The sequence below is a fragment of the Helianthus annuus genome, chromosome 15, assembly GCF_002127325.2.
Source record: "Helianthus annuus cultivar XRQ/B chromosome 15, HanXRQr2.0-SUNRISE, whole genome shotgun sequence".
Taxonomy (NCBI): Eukaryota; Viridiplantae; Streptophyta; class Magnoliopsida; order Asterales; family Asteraceae; genus Helianthus; species Helianthus annuus.
This window is the reverse complement of record NC_035447.2, coordinates 37,808,196-37,814,147: the sequence shown is the minus strand read 5'-3', so window position 1 is coordinate 37,814,147 and position 5,952 is coordinate 37,808,196. Positions and strand designations below refer to the sequence as shown.

The window sequence follows — 5,952 nt, the reverse complement described above, 5'->3', positions numbered from 1 at the left end:
AAAGACCTGTTCATATAAGTATTTTGATGTGTGTAAAATGCAACATATAAATGACATCAATTGAGGCATAAAACTAACCCTTTTTAAATACTAATGTTGGAAAAAGAGTGTTTTTGTCTTCCTTTTGTATTTTCAGGATGAAATGAGCTCAAATTCACAAAAGAAGCAAAAAGACAGCTAAATCTAACATAAATACAAGAAAAGGAACAAAAGTGGATTGCCCGACCCCTCAACGGCAGCCTCCCAAGCAAAAAAAAGAGAAGTCAGAATACTGAACACGCCCCGTGCTCAGCCAGCACGGGGCCGTGCCCAAGAAGCAGCAGAAAAGACAAACCTATAGAAGCTTCTATTGCCCACCACGGGGCCGTGTCCAGTGAGCACGGGGGCGTGGTGAAAGTACAGCAGGCGCATTAATTGTAATTGCGAATTACAATTAATGAAGAGAGAGAGTGTCAGACGGGCACGGGGGCGTGTCCAGCGGACACGGGGCCGTGCCCAGCCTTCTGTTCAGCCTATAAATAGGAGTGCTTGGTTTCATTTCAACTCATCCCTTGGCACACCACCTCTCTCACACTTCATCCACCACCCACCACCACCATAACACCATCATCCACCACCATCATCCATTGTCCATCATAGCGTGTGTGAGTCGTCTCGGGATCCAAGATTGATCGTAAGAGTTCTTGACAAGCAAGGCCATGTTTGCCTAAGTCTCTTACATCACTTGGTGAAGACAAGTGTTTAGTATAATACTTTTTATTTTTAATCTTTTGCACTTTTTATTTGGTTTTGTATTAATGACTTTAATAACTAGTTGCTTATGTTGAAGGTGATCTTTCCTTATCGTTTGTCCGTGGTGTCTTGGCATTATTTTACTGTCTATATAAAATAAAGGATTTTCACCATTCATATCTCCACGGTCTATATGGAGGTATGTTGGCTACCTGGTCGGGGGTTAAGGGAACGGTTTGGTAAGGGTCTTGCCCTTGTTCAGCGTTTAGAGGTCCTGCAAGGGACCTGGGTCAAATTTAGTAGGATCTCCTTCAATGCCCATAGGTATTGGATGGCGGGGATCCAAACTCTTTGACCCCCTCATAAGTTAACTACTATTAATACTATAACCCGGCTATTTAGGACTGTATCCCTGCTGACTCAGACTACAAGGGACGTTCGTATTCTTTAATAAATAAATTGTCGAACACTGGAAGTCGTTTGTGCTTAAAATAAGGATCTTATGAAACATAGGGGTTAAAAGTGTCAACATGTTGAAAGTAACCTCTGAGTGACCTTTTAATGATCCCAAAAACATTGTAACAATTATATTTTTGCCTGCAAGAATGTTGGATATTAATTCGTGGATTTTCAACGCACATAAATAATCAAAGCGTTAAATACAAGTAATAAGGGTTAAATGCGTTAATATTGCATTTCAAGACCGTTCGGGTGACCTCGTAACTAATCGAAAGGTTATTGATAAATGTTTAAAGACTCAAGACCCTTAAAAGTCAAGTTTGGGGGTTAAAAGTGCAATAAACGAAAGTTAAAACAAGTTTAGAGGGACCAGGGACTGAAATTGCAATAACTGAAACTTGGTGACCGGAGCTGCCCTTGACGCGGGCCGCGTAAGAGTGTCAGATGTAGAAAAAGATGGACAGCTGCATGTACAGCAGGTTACACCGCCATTGCATGGTGGTTTTCGATTTCAGGGACTGAGCCAACAGTATTTCATGCATAGGGGACACCTGGGATCATCAAAAATCATTTGTAGGCTTGTGTGGAATGATCTTGTGAAGTTTATTTGGCTATATAAGAACTCTTGTTTGCTAGTTCATTTGTTCATTTCAAAAATTATTCAAACTCACTCTCTGGAGCTTTCTAGACTTCAAGTGTTTAGTATAATACTTTTTATTTTTAATCTTTTGCACTTTTTATTTGGTTTTGTATTAATGACTTTAATAACTAGTTGCTTATGTTGAAGGTGATCTTTCCTTATCGTTTGTCCGTGGTGTCTTGGCATTATTTTACTGTCTATATAAAATAAAGGATTTTCACCATTCATATCTCCACGGTCTATATGGAGGTATGTTGGCTACCTGGTCGGGGGTTAAGGGAACGGTTTGGTAAGGGTCTTGCCCTTGTTCAGCGTTTAGAGGTCCTGCAAGGGACCTGGGTCAAATTTAGTAGGATCTCCTTCAATGCCCATAGGTATTGGATGGCGGGGATCCAAACTCTTTGACCCCCTCATAAGTTAACTACTATTAATACTATAACCCGGCTATTTAGGACTGTATCCCTGCTGACTCAGACTACTTAGTCGAGGGTAACGTCACCGCCAAAAGCGGGGCCTACCATAATTTGCATTGATAACTTAATTCATTATCTTCCAATAATCCAACCCTTTAGGATTGTATCCTTGCTGACTCAAACTACTGGGTTGAGGGTAACGTCGACTTCAAAAGAGGGGCCTACTACAATAACTAAGATAATCTCTTAAACAAGTGCAAAAGTGCGAAAATAATCAAAGGTTATACTAATACACGAGTCGGATCCAAGTGATTCATCTTGTCTATCTATTTTTTATTTTTATTTTATTTTTCAGCATTTAGTTAGTTTTTATTTTCTTAGTTTAAAAACCTTTTCTAACTTTTTGATTTGATTAGACGTTGAGGATAAACCGGTACTAAAAGCTCTTGTGTCCTTGGACGACCTCGGTATCTTACCAACACTATACTACGTCCACGATGGGTGCACTTGCCCATATGTGTGTTTAGTGTTAGTAAATATCGTGTTTTATAAATTTAAAACTTGGCTAAAAGTGTAAAAAGGAGTTAAAATATACATCAAAAATATATTACACTACACACGCATCAAGTTTTTGGCGCCGTTGCCGGGGACACAAGGATTTTAAGAAAGTTAGGAATCAACGGCCTAATCATACTTTTATTTTTCTTTTTAATTTTTTAGGATTTTCTTAGTTTTTCAGCTTCTGCAGAGCTCAGTACGGGCCGTGCCTGGTCGGACACGGGCCGTGCCCAGCATCGTTACTGGCAGTTTTTAGTTTTCCAAGTTACAGAAGGCTGACCACGGGGCCGTGTCGGTGCAACACGGGGCCGTGTCCAACTTTCCAGTAACTGGGATCTGGAAAACAATCACTGTAACTCCGACCACGGGCCGTGTTCGCTGAGCACGGGGTCGTGGTGAACCTTCTGACCAGCATTCTTTTCTGTTTTTATTGCCGGACTTGCAACCAGACGCCATCCTACATAGTGTATGAGCTCCAGTTCTAATAAGGACATAAAAGAACCTCTAGAAGAACCCGAACGCTTTCTCAGAAAAAGACTAAAAGCTAAAAACCAAGAGAAAGTTCCGAGGAATCCACCTCCAATGGCGGACCAACGTACCCTCATGGATTATCTACGACCCACCGTAGGTAACCTAGGCGCCGCTATCAATGCACCGACTGTTGAAGCCAATAACTTCGAACTTCGGCCGCATTTGATACAAATGCTCCAAAACTCCGCAACCTTCCATGGGCTTGCGGACGAGGATCCCCATCTACATATTACTAATTTCTTAGAAATATGTGATACCTTTCGGATCAATGGAGCATCAAATGACGCCATCCGCCTACGAATGTTTCCTTTTTCACTAAAAGACCGAGCAAAAGCTTGGCTCAACGCCCTCCCAGCTGGATTGGTAAACACCTGGGATGAACTAGCCCAAAAATTTCTATATAAGTATTTCCCTCCCGCTAAAACGGCTAAATTAATGACTGAAATTAATACATATTCACAAGAGGACGGGGAATCCTTATATGAAACTTGGGAGAGGTTCAAGGAACTATTACGCAAGTGTCCACATCATGGCCTTGCGATATGGCAACAAGTATCCACTTTCTATAATGGATTGTTGCCACACACAAGGCAGACACTTGATTCTAGCTCCGGGGGACTTTTAGGTAATCGCCGCCCGCATGAAATATATAACCAAATTGAGGAAATTGCTCAAACCAATTTTCAATGGCACACCCCCCGAGGCAATAAATCTATTGCCCCGGGCGCCCATAAGGTTGATGAAAGCACTTCTTTACAAGCCCAAATCGAGGCCCTTTCTTCAAAAATAAAAAATTAGAAATGACAAAAACAGTCTCGGTTATGGCTTGTGAAGGGTGTGGTGGGCCACATGAAAATTGGAGTTGTATGAAAGAAACGGAAGATCAACAAGAGTCGGTAAGCTACATTGATAATAGACCTAGGCCGTCGGGTCTGCCAACGGGCACCTACAACCAAGGATGGCGAAACCACCCAAACCTTGGTTGGAGAGAGCCCGACAATAGTAGTAACCAACAAACCCAACGAACAAACTTTCAACAACCAAGAAATGAATCACAAAATTTCACTCAACAACAAGGTGGACGAGAAAGGCTTGAAGATACTGTATCTCGCCTCATCTCCGACACTGAAAAGAAAAACTCGGAAAGGTTTCTACAATTAGAATCAAATTTTAGAAATCAGCAAGCTAGTATTCAAAACATAGAAAAACAATTAAATCAACTAGCTCAAAATTTTTCCGAAAGACCACAAGGTGCATTACCAAGCAATACTGAAACAAACCCGAAAGCGCAAGTTCATCTCATCACGTTGCGAAACCGCACCGTGGGACCTGCAGAGGCACCATCGCCGACAGAAGAAACTGTACCCCCGCCTCTGCAGGAGAAGAACTCTCCTCCGTCATCAGAGCCTACCAAGGCTCCTCGAGTTCCGTACCCCGGTAGGTTAATTTGTCAAAAGACCAATGAGCAATTCGCAAAATTCGAAAGTCTATTAAAACAATTGCATGTCAATATTCCTTTTATTGATGTCCTAACCCAAATGCCCAAATACTCTAAGTTCATGAGGGACTTCCTCACTCATAAAAAGAAAATTGAAACTTTGCAGTTAGTTAACTTAGGCGAAGAATGCTCTGCTCTCGTACTCAACAAACTTCCTCAAAAGAAAATCGATCCCGGAAGCTTCACGATTCCCTGCTCAATCGGGGATTCCCCCGTTCGTAATGCACTAGCCGATCTTGGGGCTAGCATTAACCTCATGCCCTCATCTATGTTTAAAAGACTCGGCTTAGGAACAACGAGTCCTACAAAAATGAGCATACAACTTGCTGATCGATCCGTCAAATTCCCGCAAGGTGTCATCGAAAATGTCCTGGTAAAGGTAAGCAAATTCGTCTATCCGGCCGACTTTGTCATACTCGATATGGAGGAAGACACCGAGGTCCCCCTCATACTAGGGAGACCATTTCTTGCCACCGCACAAGCAGTGGTAGATATGAATGATGGAACGCTCACCTTGAGGTACGGGGATGATGAAGTAAAATTCGGAGTTGGGAAGAGAATAGAAGACGACGACCCGGTCAACTACATGAAGGTTATTGATTCGAGTTTGGATGCGGCTCTCCGACGGTGTAACATGGGATGCCAAACATCCCACTCGGAAAATATATAACCTCACATTGGGTCTAGCCAAGGACCCTTATAAACGTGGCGCACCACGGAGGCATTCCGCGGAACTATCCTTAGTTTAGTTTAATCTTTTAGTTTTAATTTTGCAGAAATAAAACACACTCATGGTGGTAAAGGATGAAAAGGGGAACGAGAAAAATGGCCCCATGCCCAAGAACAAGGCAACCCGACACAAATTTCTCCGTTACAGAAGGTTCAACACGGGCCGTGTCCAACCAACACGGCCCCGTGCTGAACCCCCTGCAGAAAACGCCCAGTTCAGGTAACTGGACACGGGCCGTGTTCACCAGACACGCCCCCGTGTCCAGGCTTCTGTCTCATTTCTTTAATTTTTGTTACTGGCAGCAGAACACGGGGCCGTGTCCGGTCCCCACGGGGCCGTGTCCGGTCCCCATGGGGCCGTTGTCCAGACTGTCAGTAACATAAATCTTTGC

At 42.9% G+C, this 5,952-nt stretch overlaps 1 non-coding gene across 1 annotated transcript; it reads right to left on the bottom strand.

Moving 5' to 3' along the window:
• Positions 1–3,762: 3,762 nt before the first annotated feature.
• LOC118487915 lies at positions 3,763–3,869 on the bottom strand. Its single transcript, XR_004882848.1, has one exon. It is a non-coding gene; the product is annotated as a small nucleolar RNA R71 (small nucleolar RNA).
• Positions 3,870–5,952: the final 2,083 nt, after the last annotated feature.